The following is a 19,182-nucleotide window of genomic DNA, read 5'->3' on the forward strand; positions in this document are numbered from 1 at the left end:
AAAGAGATTTACTCAAGTGTAGGGCAGATAAACTAAGTGACAGCTTATTCACACGTTAAAAATTCCTGTTGAGTGGCATATACTTAAAGCCACAAAATTTAGTTATTTGTGATAAGTTTGAATTGACCATGGACAATTATTTGAGTTTTTGATTTACACGTGAGCATTATCGGCAGATTATTCACAGTGCCAGAGGTGTATGGGTGTCGAGGGAGGGGTAGCACCTCTGGTGAAGGGGATTATCATGTCCATTCTGTGGCACCATTCTCACCTTTGGTCGCCACCGCTGGCTCCAAGGAGCTGTTACCCGGGGACCACACCCCCATACACAGTTGGGCTAAACCAGGTGAGGGTAGCTGGCAGCCTCATATCCCGGCGAGTTCGGGACTTGCCTGTCCCAGATGCAAAGTCATCTCTGGCGGACTGGGATTGAGATCCATCAGCCAGGAAGGTGGCTCTGCAACTCTCCATGGAGAGCGAAGGGCACGACGAAGCACGGAAGACATCATGGTCATCCACTGCAACCTAGGAAGACCCCAGCTTGTGACGCTTGTTCATATCACTGGACTTATACTTCTGAGGTCAAGGGAGAGGAATTTCCCCAGTTCAACGGCTTTTCCTCTAAAGATTCTTCTGCACAGGTTTCCTTCATCATCGGACACAACGGACAGCCACCACTCACTGCGTCAATGAACAGGCTGCCATGAATTAAATACAACTGTCATAATTAGTAGGTTGCATGCTTTTCCTCTCTAAGCTGTTCATTTGATAGAAGTGAAACTATTTTATATAATCATCATCATTATGTGCTGTGTTGCATGATGTGGCTGATGATGGTCTCTTGGCAAAGTTTTCTACAGAAGCGGTTTGCCATTGCCTTCTTCTGGGCAATGCCTTTACAAGAGAGGTGACTCCAACCATTATCAATACCCTTCAGAGATTGTCTGCCGGGTGTCAGTGGTCGCATAACCAGGACTTGTGATATGCACTAACTGCTCATATGACCATCCAACACCTGCTGTCATGGCTTCACGTGACCCTGATCGGGGGGCTAAGAAGGAGCTAAACCTTGCCCAAGGATGACCTGCTAGCTAGTGGAGGGAAGGATCACCTTACACCTCCCTTGCTAGAGACGCATCTCCACCTCGCCACACTATTTATGTAATGGCAGTTCTGAAGCACATGACTGTTAAGATGCTTCATTAACATGGCAGAAAACAAAAGGCAATCAAGTTTGTTAAAGCATCTCATTCTGAAATACTATACAAAGTCATGAAGGAACTCACCAGACAAATGATATTTTCTCCAGTAATCTGACAGTCTGTGGTCTCCTGCTATCTTGATTAAGCAAATGTATATATTTAAAGTACATATAATCTTTCAAATAGGAAAATCATTTTGAGAGGTAACTCAAGAACATACCAGGAGGAGAAGTCAACCATCGTTGTGTGTACAGCTTCAACTGTGCAAGAGGAAGTAATGGATGAGTCATACTGCTTCATGGATCCACAGAAGATCCATCAATTAGTATCTTCAGAAGAGAACTATTTTAAAATGCCTATTGCTTTCTGGTTCTCTAGAGTTGGAGGGCATGATAGGTACAGGAAGCTATATTTTTGACATGCTGTATCTTTATAATTTAATTCAGTTACTCACACTAAAAGCCATGATTTCGGGAAATGCTGTTTTTATCAATGCCAGAGTGCTGCTGATGTACTTTGGAAAATCCTTACCATGGGTTACATAATTCATTGTACTAGGCAGGCTAAATCTCCAGAAAGCAGTGCAGTTCTGTCACAGTAGGTGCTACAGAATACGCTTGTCACAATCTCCTAATTAGCTCCTTTTGGGCATTTTATTTTGACAGCTGCTGGGATGTTCGGATGCGCTCTGCCAATTTGCCACTGTACAGTATCAAAATTAGCACAGAGAACCAACATGATCTGTCAGGATAGAAGCATATCTGTTGCCAGCCTCTTCCCTCTCATACCATACCTCACACTGTCAGGTCAGACATCTGCATTCATGCACTCCCTTCTCATGCCTTTTGGCCTTGAAGCATTCTGATTTCCTACATAACAAGTCAGTTTGGTAAAAACAATCTCCCACTAATATGTTCATAATAGCTATTTATTGTTGTTATTGTAACCATTGAATATTTGTTTTCCATTAATCTTTCACAGGTTGTGGGTGTAACTGACATTTATTGTCGAGCCTTATTTCCCCCCAAACTGCTCAACCACTTCAGAGGGCATTTCAAAGCCACCCACATTGCTTTGTACTTCATGACGCAAGGAAGGCACATTTCCCTCCCAAGAGGACATGAATGGATTGAATGGGTTTCATGATATCGCTGACTTTCATTCAATAGATTATTTATTTAACCGGATTTCAATACCCCAGTCACTATGCTGGGGTTTTAACGCCAAATTTTCAAACCACATGTTCGGGTCTCTGTAGATTCTCGCTCCAATAATTTGGCACTATATTTACAGTGATTGTTGTATTGACCATAAGACTACAAGACATAAGAGCAGAATTAGGCTATTCAGGCCATTGACACTGCTCCACCATTCCATCATGGCTGATTTATTTTCCCTCTCAACCCCATTCTCCTACCTCCTCCCCGTAACCTTTGATGCCCTTACTAATCAAGAACCCATCAACCTCAGCCTTAAATATACCCAATGACTGGCCTGCCTGTGACAATGAATTCTAAAGATTTCACCCTCTGGCTAAAGAAATTCCTCCTCATCTCTGTTCGAAAGGGACATCCTTGAATTCTGTGGCTGTGCCCTCTGGTCCTAGACTCACACCACAGGAGGATTCTCTATATCCACTCTGTCTAGGCCTTTCAATATTCGATAGGTTATAAAATAATTTAATGAGAGCCAAACCAATACAACTTAAATTTAAATCATAAACTTCATATTGTTGGTAATATTTGTGGAGAAGCACATGACACAACCATGTGACTCTCCACTGCCAACTATTTTAGTGCCAAATTAAATCCATAACACATTAAGTTTGCGTGTGCTCTGAAATAATTCAGAAGATATGGGAACCTGGTATAATCAGCAATATTGTGAAAACCCATTTACGTTAAGTATAGGCCTGCTAATATTGCAACAGTAATTTACAGTATATGTTCTATATATAAGAGCTTTGCAGATGCTCTCATACATTTTCATCTGTAAAAATCTTACAAGATTGTTATGCTGTTAACACGATATTTTGATCTGCTGTTACCTGAAAACCTAACTGACCAAAAGCTTTCTTGCAAGTCCATCAGCAGTGTGTTTGGCTTTGCAAGCTAAGTCTTGCTTCTTACATGCAAAGGCAATTCTGTTGAACGGAAGGAAAGAACGTATTAAGAATGACTCATGATTTTTCAGACTGACTGCTCCAGTTAAAAAGAACCAGTTCTTATATAACACAGGATTAAAAACTCTGATTTATAATCTATTATGTTAGAATTTATATCAATTTTAGTTTTAAAACATTGTTATTTTGCTGACAATTCTGTTTGTGATAAACAATATCAGTGACAATGGCATTAACTCAGTTTTATATTTCTATTTAATAGAATGGCTGAAGAGATGTACTGAAACGTAAGCATCATATCTTTGATTTTGAATAAATATTACAATAAGTTTGCAACAGATCAAGATAACTTACCATTTGAAAAGTAATATTCATGAGCTGTTAAGAAATAATATTGGAAAGATTGCTTACACAGGAGAAACACAATTACAGTCTTCAAATAGGGTCAAAGGTCGATTAATTTGTCAGTAGATTCTCAAAACTATGTTATACTTTTGTATTTTATATATTATTTTCCATAGCTATTTTTAACAATCTGGTATTTCTAATTGGATATCACATCTCTAGGCATGGATGGAAATTATTTCTATTTTCTTTAACGGTCTCTCCTCTCATCTTGGTGGTTGGGTTTCATTAACATGACAGGAAGTATCTTAGGTGAACTTTAGACTTGTTGAAATGTGGACTGATGGTAACTACAAATTAGGCAGCTCTTACTTCAGGTACTTGTGACATTCCTAGATTATTTTAAAGTTTGACATGCCTGAAACGTGCTGATTCCGAAATCAGCACATTTCGGAAAATTGGAAGTATTTCTGCATTATGGTAAATAGCACATTCGCCAGCAGCACAGGCGCTCCACAAGGCCGCGTGCTCTATTCACGCTATACTGACTACTGTGAGGCTAAATACAGCTCCACCACCATATTTAAGTTAGCTGACAGCACCACTCTCAGTGACTGAACCAAAAGTGGTGACAAATCAACCTATAGGAGGGAGATTGAAAATCTGGTTGAATGCAACAGCAAGTTCTCACTCAACATCAGCAAAACCAGAGCTGATTACTGGCTAAAGGAGGAAGAAACCAGAGATCTAGGAGCCAGTCCACTTTAGGGGCAGTCAGAGATGGCGAGGGACAGTAACCTTGGTGCCATCATATTAGAGAGAATCTGTCCTGCGGCCAGCACGTAAGAATACTCAGTAATTAGAAGTTGCATAGTTTCAGCATGTCATCCAAAACTTTGGAAAAACTCCTATAAGTATACAGTGGAGAGTATCCTGACTATTTGTAACACATCTGCAAGGAGCACTGCCACAAGAAATCGGCATTCATCATCAAGGACCCCCACCCTCCAGGCCTTTCCTCTTCTTGCTGTTGCTATTGGGAAGTAAGTAGAGGAGCTTTATGACCCACACCACCAGGTTTAGGAATATTTATTATCCCTCAACCATCAGGCTCCTAAATCAGTGTGAATAATTTCATTCACCTCAACTCTGAACTGATCCCACAACCTATGGACTCATTTTCAAGGTCTCTACAACTCATATTCCTGGTATCATTTGTTTTTTAGTTATGTATCTAATTTATTTAGGTACTTATTTATTTTTACATTTGTAGTTCATCTTCTTTTGCATGTTGGTTGTTTTCCAGTCTATGTGTAGTTTTTCGTTCAGTCTTTTGTATTCCTTTGTTCTGCTGTGAATGCCTGCAAGCAAATGAATCTCAAATAGTATATGGTGACATGTACATACTTTGATAATAAATTTACTTTGAACTTTGAAATTGGTCTAGTTGTTAGGGCTTATTCTGGAGCTATGGTATATAGCAAATAGTCATTTCAACAGCAACCAGTCTTCAGACCTGAATATGGATTGTAAATTGAGTTTAAAATGATGCAGCCCAGAGCAATGGTGTTCTTGGAGCTGCAGACTTGGGTCATTTGCAAACACTCCATAGAACCCAAGATGCCTGTATATGCATGAATGTAGCCCAGAGTCAGTGGGGATTCATGCTTTGGGTATGAAGATTGAAGTGTTTGAAAATTATATGTAATTCAAAGGAAGGATTGTAAATACATTGTAACTACAGAATTGTCTTGCTATTACCTTTGATCTTTAGCATGTAAGAATGTCACACAATATTGGATCTGGGAGGCCTTTTCTTCCAAGAGTGTGTCCTGCATGGTTCCTTCATGTTTGTCTGAATTAAGACTTCTATATCCTCTGGCTTCAGTGTCTCTCTAGGACTTTGTTCACAGTCACAACACTAGTCATGACAAAATTTTTCTTCCTCTAACACAAACCAACATAATCTTTCTTGTAGTATTTCACGAAGGTGCACTAATGTCATGGTGCATCCATTAATTGGAATTCGGTTTACAGCACAAAGGGGCCGGGTATTTACGGTGTATGTAAGTTACCTCACTTTACACCACACTATATTTAAACTATGTTGCACTAAATGTGTTTCCAAAAGTAGTTTATCTCACCTCCACACCAATCATAATGAATTTCCTAGATATATACTGGTTTTATTGTTGCATTCATATAGTTGGAAAAATAATCTTGCCCACAGCCTTATCATTGAATACCAAAGTGATCATTAAAGCTACTGAAGTTCAGCTTTCTAGTTTGGAATTGACCCAGAATTTCCTCTCAACTATCTCTAACGATATTCAGTGTAGCCAATTCCCTCACTATAAATGTGACAATTGCAGTTTGCTCCTCAACAAATTTCAGATGTTCTTAGGATGATATAGGACAACTTGCTTGTATGACTGTGCTACCAACTCATTAAGGCTTTCTTGGTACAACTCCCAAGCCTGTGATGTGTGATGCCGTGAAGAAATAGGACATCTAGGACTATGATATTTTGCTACATCCAGATGACAGGAAAGTATTTGTCTATGTATTCACTACTTGTACGTTGGGCACTTCGATGTGGACTGGCTTTGCAGCCTACAGTCAACAAACAACAGTGCTAATTTGAACTGATCTGAACTACACCGATGTGCCTAGATTGTTTCAAGGAGCTTGTGGTTTGAGGTTTAATATTCAGTGTGTTATTCACTCTTTTTTGTTGTTTGAGTGATTTTGTTTGATATTTTCCTTGAACATGTTCCATGTTGTTTCTTTGTTTCATGGTTGTCTGTGGGAAGACAAATCTCAGAGTTGTATACTACATTCATGCTTTGATAATAAATGTACGTTCAATCTTTGAATTTGAGCTTCCTGCTAAAAATCATTGAGGTAATAACTTCTAAAAAATAACACCAATGGAAGCAAGCAACTGGTTTCTATGGTTAGGATGGTCCTAAAGCACTCTTGATCTTCATACACGGTCCAGCAGCAAAGCAGAATGTGAAATGCACTGGCATCCGACCTCCTGCAGACTCAGTACTTCTGCATTAGAATGCACAGGTATGTGAGTCATGTGCATGTTAGCACCTTGAAAGAACATCACAAGAAATTCGCCAAAGGCAAGATTATTCTGCTCAAATGCTCTGTTTGTGACACATTACAGCTCTATAATTACCAAATGTAACACCTGGGCAGAGAGTTACAGCATCATGTTCTGGCCTTGAATACCATGAGTAAAATCAAACCACACCAATCCAAACTACCACCTGGATGTGGAACTGGTCTGTTCTGAATTAGTTGTTCACTGCAGAAACCATCTGATTTTCTTTTCAATTTTGGAAGAACAATTTCCCAAAATCCTTTGATGGGTTTCCCCCAGGTATTAGTCGACGAATGATCATGTTTACCATTTGCTTTTGGTGAGTATTCACAGGGGAATCCCAACATTCATTATCTTCAACCTAGCAATTATCTTGTCCATTCTGGTGCATGCGCCAGTTATATCCACCTTTTGCTCTTGGAATATATTAAACAGCTTAAAATCTTCATTAAAATGTCATGTTTTCCCTGACAGCTTTGAGCAGCTTCAGATTATGGTGATTTTAAAGTTTGAAGATCTGTTGGTAACCATGGTAAAATTTGCAGTGTAAGTACTTATTACAAGCAAAACTCTTAGTTTATTTCAGAGCACAAACAGCAGTTCATAAAGGTTGCTCACCATCCCAGCAATAAGTCCAAGCTTTGGCCAAGAGTGACATTTTCAAAATATTTACTAAATGTGATTTTTTCTGTAGGTTTTGTTGCAGACTGGAATATTCTGATTAAAATAAACATCTGTCTTCCTACTCTGTAAATTACTAATGGGCTTATTTGAACTTACCATTAATTGATTTGTGGTCACAATTAATTCATCATACTTCTACTGAGCATACACTTTGTGCAGTAATAAAAGACACTTAAGACTATAATTAGTGATGATTGTTCTGACAGTTGCAAATGACTGTAATTACTTGTTGGCCATGCAGTTTAAGGGAAATACAAAGAATTCAAAGACATTTTTGGACCAACAAATTGACATTTCCAACTCCCAGTGTGAAATGATACACAATAAACCATTGTCTCAATAACCTATGTATTTCCTTCCATTTGAACATTCATATCACACTGCACCTGCTTGTCTTAGCTAGGCCAATCTGCAACAACCTCTCTTTAGCCCGAACATGCTGTGTCAAAATCTGTCTGAAAAACAAATTGCACAATGTTTTTTTTGGATATACAACTTAAAGTCAATCACTTCATGAATGACACATGGTAATGGCCATTTCAGGGTTGTCTCAAGATACTCACTGCGCACTTTGTGCCTTGAATCACTCTCGTGACCCTGAAGGAATTTACAGTACGAATCAGTGCCACATATTGCAATTTCCATAGTGAAGGGCAGGGGAAACTTGTCCACATTGTCTCTGAAATCCTCACTATATTGGTACAAAATAACCATAATCCCACAGAGGAGATCCAGAAGACCACCACTTCCAGCCACCCACTAATCAGATGACTTCCTGACACCAGATTTCCCCACTCTCCTAGGGCCGCCGTTTCCCCACTTGGCACAAGGGTGTGTGCTGACTCTGGATTTACAGCCTCAACCTCTCACTAGCAAATATTCAATCGCAAGGCTCAAGTGCAGCCTCCATCTCCACTCAACCACAGGACAGATCAAGCCTCAGGCCAAATCCCACAGCCACTTTCAGGAGAAGGTATCAGGGGGCGCAGTTTGATGCACCAGGTGAACAAAAAAACATTTTAGAAGGGTGTGAGAAATCGGGTAGAAAAGTCTTTTTTTTCAAACACTGCTCAGGGAGAAGGGTCTGCACTGCGCAGTCACGTGACGTAGCGCGCCAAGGTTTAAAAACAGACCACCATATACAGCGGCCATCGTCGGAGTGGACTGAGTCAGAGTGGGACGGCTTTGGCTCAACAGGCTTTGGCGAGAACAGGCAGAGGCCAGGGTGGGTTCCGGTAAGTTTTTTGTTCAGATTGTTTAGAGTAGAGAGAATGTCAGGCAGGATGTTGGAATGCTCCTCTTGCAGGATGTGGGAAGTCAGGGAGCCCTCCGGTGTCCCTGACAACAACACCTGTAAGAAGTGCATCCAGCTGCAGCTCCTAACAAACCGCGTTAGGGAGCTGGAGCAGGAGCTGGATGACCTCCGGATGATTCGGGAGAATGAGGAGATTATAGATAGTAGCTACAGGGAGGTAGTTACGCCAAAGGAGCAGAGCACAGGAAATTGGGTCACTGTCAGGCGAGGGAAGAGGAAAGGGCAGGCAAAGCAGGGTTCCCCTGTGGCCATTCCCCTCAACAACAAGTATATCGCATTGGATACTGTTGGGGGGGATGACTTACCCGGGATAAGCTGCAGCAGCCAGATCTCTGGCACTGAGTCTGGTTCTGCAGTGCAGAAGGGAGGGTGGAAAAAGAGGAGAGCGGTAGTGATAGGGGATTCGATAGTTAGAGGGACAGATAGGAGGTTCTGTGGTCATGACAGAGAATCCAGGATGGTTTGTTGCCTCCCGGGTGCCAGGATCAAGGATGTCTCTGATCGATTGCATGACATTCTGAAGTGGGAGGGTGACCAGCCAGATGTCGTGGTGCACATTGGTACCAATGACATAGCAAGGAAGAGTGAGGAGGTCCTGGAGAGTGAGTATAGAAAGCTTGGTAGGAAGTTGAAAAGCAGGACCTCGATGGTGGTAATCTCACGATTGCTACCTGTGCTACATGCCAGTAAGGGTAGGAATAGGATGCTCTGGAGGAGGAGCAAGTGGCTGAGGAACTGGTGTAGGGGGCAGGGTTTCAGATCTCAGGATCATTGAGACCTCTTCTGGGGCAGGTGGGACCTATACAAGAGAGACGGGTTACACTTGAACTACAAGGGGACCAATATCCTTTCAGGGAGGTTTGTTATTGCTATTGGGGAGGCTTTAAACTAGATTTGCAGGGGAATGGGAACCAGAGTGCCAGAGCTGACAGTGTGGCTGCGGTGAAAATAAATGATATTAAAAGTTCAAGCAAAGCCGCAAATAGAAAGGTTGTGAGTGGTGGTAAAAATCTTCTGAGGTGTATATATTTCAATGCTAGGAGTATTGCGGGGAAGGGAAACAAGTTGAGGGCATGGATTGACACGTGGATATAGCAATTAGTGAAACTTGGCTACAGGAGGGGCAGGACTGGCAGCTTAATATTCCAGGGTTCCGATGTTTCAGATGTGATCGAGGCAGAGGAATGAAAGGTGGGGGAGTAGCATTGCTTGTTAGGGAAAATATTACAGCAGTGCTCAGGCAGGACAGATTAGAGGGCTTGTCTACTGAGTCCTTATGGGTGGAGCTGAGAAACAGGAAAGGTATGGCCACATTAGTGGGCTTGTATTATAGACCACCCAATAGTCAGCAAGAATTGGAGGAGCAAATCTGCAGAGAGATAGCAGGCAACTGCAGGAAACATGAAGTTGTGGTGGTAGGGGATTTTAATTTTCCATATATAGATTGGGACTCCCATACTGTTAGGGGTCTAGATAGTTTAGAGTTTGTTAAAAGTGTTCAGGAAAGTTTTCTAAATCAATATATAGAGGTACCAACTAGAGGGGATGCAATATTGGATCTCCTGTTAGGAAACGAGTTAGGACAAGTGACGGAAGTCTGTGTAGGAGAGCACTTTGGTTCCAATGATCATAACACCATTAGTTTCAATTTGATAATGGACAAGGATAGATCTGGTCCTAGGGTTGAGGTTCTTAACTGGAAGAAGGCCAAATTTGAAGAAATGAGAAAGGATCTAAAAAGCGTGGATTGGGACAGGTTGTTCTCTGGCAAGGATGTGATCGGTAAGTGTGAAGCCTTCAAAGGAGAAATTTTGAGAGTGCAGAGCTTGTATGTTCTGTCAGGATTAAAGGCAAAGTGAATAGGAATAAGGAACCTTGGTTCTCAAGGGATATTGCAACTCTGATAAAGAAGAAGGGAGAGTTGTATGACATGTATAGGAAACAGGGAGTAAATAAGGTGCTTGAGGAGTATAAAAAGTGCAAGAAAATACTTAAAAAGGGAATCAGGAGGGCTAAAAGAAGACATGAGGTTGCCTTGGCAGTCAAAGTGAAGGATAATCCAAAAAGCTTTTACAGGTATATTAAGAGTAAAAGGATTGTAAGGGATAAAATTGGTCCTCTTGAAGATCAGAGTGGTTGGCTATGTGCGGAACCAAAAGAAATAGGGGAGATCTTAAATGGGTTTTTTGCGTCTGTATTTACTAAGGAAACTAGCATGAAGTCTATGGAATTAAGGGAAACAAGTAGTGAGATCATGGAAACTGTACAGATTAAAAAGCAGGAGGTGCTTGCTATCTTGAGGCAAATTAAAGTGGATAAATCCCCAGGACCTGACAGGGTATTCCCTCAGACCTTGAAGGAGACTAATGTTGAAATTGCAGGGGCCCTGGCAGATATATTTAAAATGCCGGTGTCTAAGGGTGAGATGCCGGAGGATTGGAGAGTAGCTCATGTTGTTCCGTTGTTTAAAAAAGGATCGAAAAATAATCCAGGAAATTATAGGCTGATAAGTTTTACGTCGGTAGTGGGTAAGTTATTGGAGGGAGTACTAAGAGACAGAATCTACGAGCATTTGGATAGACAGGGACTTATTAGGGAGAGTCAATATGGCTTTGTGCGTGGTAGGTCATGTTTGACCAATCTATTGGAGTTTTTTGAGGAGGTTACCAGGAAAGTGGATGAAGGGAAGGCAGTGGATGTTGTCTACATGGACTTCAGTAAGGCCTCTGACAAGGTCCTGCATGGGAGGTTAGTTAGGAAAATTCAGTCACTAGGTATACATGGAGAGGTGGTAAATTGGATTAGACATTGGCTCAATGGAAGAAGCCAAAGAGTGGTAGTAGAGAATTGCTTCTCCAAGTGGAGGCCTGTGACTAGTGGTGTGCCACAGGGATCAGTGCTGGGTCCATTGTTATTTGTCATCTATATCAATGACCTGGATGATAATGTGGTAAATTGGATCAGCAGATTTGCTGATGATACAAAGATTGGAGGTGTAGTAGACAGTGAGGAAGGTTTTCAGAGCCTGCTGTGGGACTTGGACCAGCTGGAAAAATGGGCTGCAAAATGGCAGATGGAGTTTAATACAGACAAGTGTGAGGTATTGCACTTTGGGAGGACAAACCAAGGTAGAACAGGGTAAATGGTAAGGCACTGAGGAGTGCAGTAGAACAGAGGGATCTGGGAATACAGATACAAAATTCCCTAAAAGTGGCGTCACAGGTAGATAGGGTCGTAAAGAGAGCTTTTGGTACATTGGCCTTTATTAATCAAAGTATTGAGTATAAGAGCTGGAATGTTATGATGAGGTTGTATAAGGCATTGGTGAGGCCGAATCTGGAGTATTGTGTTCAGTTTTGGTCTCCAAATTACAGGAAGGATATTAATAAGGTTGAAAGAGTGCAGAGAAGATTTACAAGGATGTTGCCGGGACTTGAGAAACTCAATTACAGAGAAAGTTTGAATAGGTTAGGACTTTATTCCCTGGAACATAGAAGAATGAGGGGAGATTTGATAGAGGTATATAAAATTATGATGGGTATAGATAGTGAATGCAAGCAGGCTTTTTCCACTGAGGTAAGGGGAGAAAAAAAACAGAGGACATGGGTTAAGGGTGAGGGGGGAAAAGTTTAAAGGGAACATTAGGGGGGGCTTCTTCACACAGAGAGTGGTGGGAGTGTGGAATGAGCTGCCAGACGAGGTGGTAAATGCGGGTTCTTTTTTAACATTTAAGAATAAATTGGACAGATACATGGATGGGAGGTGTATGGAGGGATATGGTCCGTGTGCAGGTCAGTGGGACTAGGCAGAAAACAGCTCGGCACAGCCAAGAAGGGCCAAAAGGCCTGTTTCTGTGCTGTAGTTTTTCTATGGTTTCTATTTTATTATACCCCAATAGGAGCCAAACAAAATTTCTAAATACAAGACCACATTCTCCTATAGGAAAACTGGCTTCCCTCCATTCAGTGCTTCCCACAGGCACTGGCTGGGGTTAACGAGGTTCTATGTGCCATGATACTTACTTACTCATTGAGATACAGTGCAGAATAGGCCCTTCTGGCCCACCACCCAGCAACCCCCGATTTAATCCTTGCCTAATCACCGGAGTTCACAATGACCAATTAACCCACCAACTGGTAGGTCTCTGGACTGTGGAAGGAATCCAGGGCACCCAGGGGAAACCCACACTATCATCACGGGGAGAACGCACAGACCCCTTACAGGCAGAGGTGAGAACTGAACCAGGGTTCCCTGTACTCAAAATCGTTGTGCTAACTACTACACTACAGCATTGCCTTGTATTGTTTCACTGGTTTACAATCAACCATCGGATGTTGTAAGCCTACCTAGCAAAAAATTACCAAAATTCATAAGAAATGTGCGCTCTGTAACTGCACTTCACTTTTGAGTCTTACTGAATCATTGCCAGTACAACATGGCAGCAGTGAAATTCGTTTAAAATTATACGCTCCACTGCAGTGCAGAATTCGTTTCAGTCTGAAAACCATCTCTCGCCAGCCAGGAAAAATCTGCTGAGACTTGTACTGCTGGGAAGTCCATAGACCCAGTCATGGTACATTCTTTTGGTGGGTAAACCCTGTCCTGACTTAATCTTAATTTGTTTCATTGATCTTTCTAGTAAGAGTTAAATTGGCAATATTGCCAAATGAGAGTCCTGATAAAGGGTTTCTGTCCGAAATGTTGACTGTGTATTAGTTACCATAGATAGTGCCTGGCCCGCTCAGTTCCTGCGGCATTTTGTGTGTATTATTTTTATTTCCAGCATGTGCGGATTTTCTCTTGTTTGTGGAACGTTTTTCTAAACAGTGCCGTGAAAAAAGCATTCACCCCCCACAATGATTCGCACATTTTCTACCTCAAGAGAGTTGCCACCGTCGCATCCTAACTAACATAGTTTGAGTAATTTTGTGAGGAATAGGCAAACCTTAATGGGTCACATCATGCAAAGCTAATAGAGACTTATCCAAAAAAAACGACTGGTTGTAATAGCTGTGTGAGGTACTGAGCAAAGGGGTATGAATACTTTTGAACTGCTGACATTTACGAGGGGTGATTGATAAGTTCGTGGCCTAAGGTAGAAGGAGTCAATTTTAGAAAACCTAGCACATATATTTTTCCACATACTCCATTTTACAACATACTACATTTACACATTTAGTCCAGTGGTTGTGGAGCATACAGATCCCTTCTTTGTAGAAGTCGGCATCTTGGACCTCCAGTAAGCAGTCCACAGCAGGGGTGATTGATAAGTTCTTGGTCTAAAGTAGAAGGAGGTGAGTTATACATCTCTCGTTAGATGTACGTGCAGTTCAACTGTTCGAGTGATTATGCAGAAGGTTTGAAGTTAATAACTCATCTCCTTCTACCTTAGGCCACAAACTTATCAATCACCCCTGCTGTGGACCACTTTCTGGAGGTCCAAGACACCGACTTCTACAAAGAAGGGATCCATATGCTCCATGACCACTGGACTAAGTGTGTAAATGTAAGAGGGGACTATGTTGAAAAATAAATGTGCTAGGTTTCCTAAAATTGACTCCTTCTACCTTAGGCCACCAACTCATCAATCACCCCTCGTAGTTTTTGAAATTTTAGATTTTCATGCTTTACAATTTTCCCAGTTTTTCCAGCTCTACTGTGAAAAAAAGGCACATGAGATTCACAAATAAAAATTCTCAGTTAAATTGATCAAAATCCCTGTTTTTTTATACTCAATTATGTGATCAAAGAGTTAGGCGTTGAATACTTTTACAGGGCCCTGTATATACCAAAGAAGGGTCCAATTTAATTTGTGAGCTACAATGTACTGCTGCAGGTTATCCATGCATTATTTAATTTTATATGAGTGGTAGTTTCTTAGGAGAGGATGAATACAAAGTATTTCCTGCCTGAAGGCAACTTGCAGGTGGATAGTTCATAGTTCAAGCATTACTTCAGGACCAAGGAGCAAAACACAGTACCAACAGTCATTCACAACACAAGGCACACATAGCAAATGATATAGCAAGTACATACAAGATATCAGTAAAATACAGACACACAAAAAATAGTTCAAGACTGCATCCATGAATGTTGCAGAAATCTGCAAACACAAAATGTCTTGTCTTCTGCCAAGCGAACAGTAGGGGGCAGCACTGGCTCCAGCTTGGACGCCACACCACACCGCCTCTGGAGGATACACCTACTCCACCTCTCTCCTGGGCAGCTATAAGATGAGAAAGATGTTGAGCTTCTGAAGCCATCTACTTCAAATTTTGTTTTCTACTTAGATCAGTAAAGTGAGTGCATCCAAAAGGGGGCACTAAGTGCAGGTGACTGCCATATCAGAATCAGAATCAGGTTTATTATCATCGGCATGTGTCGTGAAATTTGTTAACTTAGCAGCAGTAGTACAATGCAATACATAATATAGAAGAAAAAAAATAAAATAATAATAATAAAAAATAGTAAATCAATTTCAGTGTTTGTATATTGCGTAGATTAAACATAGTGCAAAAGAACCAGAAATAATATATATTAAAATGGGTTCGATGTCCATTTAGGAATCGGATGGCAGAGAGGAAGAAGCTGTTCCTGAATCGCTGAGTGTGTGCCTTCAGGCTTCTGTATCTCCTACCTGATGGAAACAGTGAGAAAAGAGCATGCCCTGGGTGCTGGAGGTCTTAATAATGGACGCTGCCTTTCTGAGACACTGCTCTTTAAAGATGTCCTGGGCACTTTGTAGGCTCGTACCCAAGATGGAGCCGACTAAATTTAGAGCCCTCTGCAGCTTCTTTCGGTTTTCGGTGCTGTGCAGTAGCCTCCCCCCTCCCCCCCATACCAGACAGTGATGCAGCCTGTCAGAATGCTCTCCACGGTTATCTTGTGTTCTATCAGAATAACTGGAGTCCAATTAACATAGATCTAATAACTCAGTTAAATTAAATGCAGAAATATATTCTCCACACTGTATGGTATACAAATACATAAAAATGTACCAATGATATTACAAGTAGAATCCAACACATACAAAGAAAGAAACGGAGTTAATATTTTAAATCAATAACTCTTCATCAGGACTGATGGTGTCTGACCTTCTGAGCATTTCAAGAGTTGCTACATTTATTTTGGATTTTGAAAATCTGTAGATTTTTTTTTACTTTTTGATTACAAATTAGAAATATTAATGGTTACAATAAAGATTATCTAGAATTAAACTTGACTTGCCCTAGTGATCTGCCTTTTCTACAGTTCCCTTCTGAGTCCCAAAATTTGATCCTAACCACTTCCAACTTATGTTACAAAAATACCCATCACCAGTTATTGATGTCACCCCATAACTTTTGTAATATCTTAATCTTCTGTTTGTTTTAAACCTATATAGTTCTTGATTTGATTACTTTTCACACCTGTCATTATATTCCATTCTTTAGTTCAAAGAAATAAATTTTTGTTTGATATTTGACCATTAGTCAGCTCCATCATGGGTACTCATCGGCCCCCTGGTAGCAGCAGAGATACAGAGGAGCAGATTGGGAGGCAGATTTTGGAAAGTTGCAAAAATAACAGGGTTGTTATCATGGGTGACTTTAACTTCCGATTGGCACCTGATTAGTTCCAAGGGTTTAGATGGGGCAGAGTTTGTTAAGTGTGTCCAGGCTGGATTCCTGTCACAATATGTGGACAGGCCGACTAGGGGGAATGCCATACTAGATCTAGTACTAGGTAATGAACTGGGTCAGGTCACAGATCTCTCAGTGGGTGAGCATCTGGGGGACAGTGACCACCGCTCCCTGGACTTTAGTATTATCATGGAAAAGTATAGTATCAGAGAGGACAGGAAAATTTTTAATTGGGGAAGGGCAAATTATGAGGCTATAAGGCTAGAACTTGAGGGTGTGAATTGGGATGATGTTTTTGCAGGGAAATGTACTATGGACATGTGGTCGATGTTTAGAGATCTCTTGCAGGAGGTTAGGGATAAATTTGTCCCCGTGAGGAAGATAAAGAATGGTAGGGTGAAGGAACCATGGGTGACAAGTGGGGTGGAAAATCTAGTCGGGTGGAAGAGGGCAGCATACATGAGGTTTAGGAAGCAAGGATCAGATGGGTCTATTGAGGAATATAGGGAGCAAGAAAGGAGCTTAGGAAGGGGCTGAGAAGAGCAGGAAGGGGGCATGAAAAGGCCTTGGCGAGTAGGGTAAAGGAAAACCCCAAGGCATTCTTCAATTATGTGAAGTACAAAAGGATGACAGGAGTGAAGGTAGGACCGATTATAGATAAAGGTGGGAAGATGTGCCTGGAGGCTGTGGAAGTGAGCGAGGTCCTCAATGAATACCTCTCTTCGGTATTCACCAATGAGAGGGACCTTGATGATGGTGAGGACAATATGAGTGAGGTTGAAGTTCTGGAGCATGTTGATATTAAGAGAGAGGAGGTGTTGGAGTTGTTAAAATACATTAGGATGGATAAGTCCCCGGGGCCTGATGGAATATTCCCCAGGCTGTTCCAAGAGGCGAGGGAAGAGATTGTTGAGCCTCTGGCTAGGATATTTATGTCCTCGTTGCCCACGGGAATGGTACCGGGGGATTAGAGGGAGGCGAATGTTGTCCCCTTGTTCAGAAAAGGTAGTAGGGATAGTCCGGGTAATTATAGACCAGTGAGCCTTACGTCTGCGGTGGGCAAGCTGTTGGAAAAGATTCTTAGAGATAGGATCTATAGGCATTTAGAGAATCATGGTCTGATCAGGAACAGTCAGCATGGCTTTGTGAAGGGCAGATCGTGTCTAACAAGCCTGATAGAGTTCTTTGAGGAGGTGACCAGGCATGTAGGTGAGGGTAGTGTAGTGGATGTGATCTATATGGATTTTCGTAAGGCATTTGACAAGGTTCCACACGGTAGGTTTATTCAGAAAGTCAGAAGGCATGGGATCCAGGGAAGTTTGGCCAGGTGGATTCAGAATTGGCTTGCCTGCAGAAGGCAGAGGGTCGTGGTGGAGTGAGTACATTCGGATTGGAGGATTGTAACGAGTGGTGTCCCACAGGGATCTGTTCTGGGACCTCTACTTTTCGTGATTTTTATTAACAACCTGGATGTTGGGGTAGAAGGGTGGGTTGGCAAGTTTGCAGACGACACAAAAGTTGGTGGTGTTGTAGGTAGTGTAGAGGATTGTCGAAGATTGCAGAGAGACATTGATAGGGTGCAGAAGTGGGCTGAGAAGTGGCAGATGGAGTTCAACCCGGAGAAGTGTGAGGTGGTACACTTTGGAATGACAAACTCCAAGGCAGAGTACAAAGTAAATGGCAGGATACTTGGTAGTGTGGAGGAGCAGAGGGATCTGGGGGTACATGTCCACAGATCCCTGAAAGTTTCCTCACAGGTAGATAGGGTAGTTAAGAAAGCTTATAGGGTGTTAGCTTTCATAAGTCGAGGGATAGAGTTTAAGAGTCGCGATGTAATGATGCAACTCTATAAAACTCTGGTTAGGCCACTCTTGGAGTACTGTGTCCAGTTCTGGTCGCCTCACCATAGGAAGGATGTGGAAGCATTGGAAAGGGTACAAAGGAGATTTACCAGGATGCTGCCTGGTTTAGAGAGTATGCATTATGATCAGAGATTAAGGGAGCTAGGGCTTTACTCTTTGGAGAGAAGGAGGATGAGAGGAGACATGTTAGAGGTGTACAAGAATATAACAGGAATAGATAGAGTGGATAGCTAGCGCCTCTTCCCCAGGGCACCACTGCTCAATACGAGAGGACATGGCTTTAAGGTAAGGGGTGGGAAGTTCAAGGGGAATATTAGAGGAAGGTTTTTTTACTCAGAGAGTGGTTGTACGTGGAATGCCCTGCCTGAGTCAGTGGTGGAGGCAGATACACTAGTGAAGTTTAAGAGACTACTAGACAGGTATATGGAGGAATTTAAGGTTGTGGGGTTATATAGGAGGCAGGGTTTGAGGGTTGGCACAACATTGTGGGCCGAAGGGCCTGTAATGTGCTGTACTATTCTATGTTCTATGTACTAGCCTCAACAGTATCCAGGACATCTTCAAGGAGTGGTGCCTCAAAAAGGTGGCGTCAATCCTTAAGGATCACCATTACCCAGGGCATGCCCTCTTCTCATCATTACAATCAGTAAGGAGGTACAGAAGCCTGAAGGCACACACTCAATGATTCAGGAACAGCTTCTTCCCCTCTGCCATCCGATTCCTAAATGGACGTTGAACCCATGAGCACTACCTCACTACTGTTTTATTTCTGTTTTTGCATTACTTATTTAATTTAACTACTTAATATATACAGTATATGCTTACTCTAACACAGTCTTTTTCTCTATTATGTATTACTGCCGCAAAGTTAACAAATTTCTATGATTCTGATTATCATACATGCGTGTTTTGATG

This window comes from Mobula hypostoma, chromosome 19 (genome assembly GCF_963921235.1).
Source record: "Mobula hypostoma chromosome 19, sMobHyp1.1, whole genome shotgun sequence".
In the NCBI taxonomy this organism is placed as follows: domain Eukaryota; kingdom Metazoa; phylum Chordata; class Chondrichthyes; order Myliobatiformes; family Myliobatidae; genus Mobula; species Mobula hypostoma.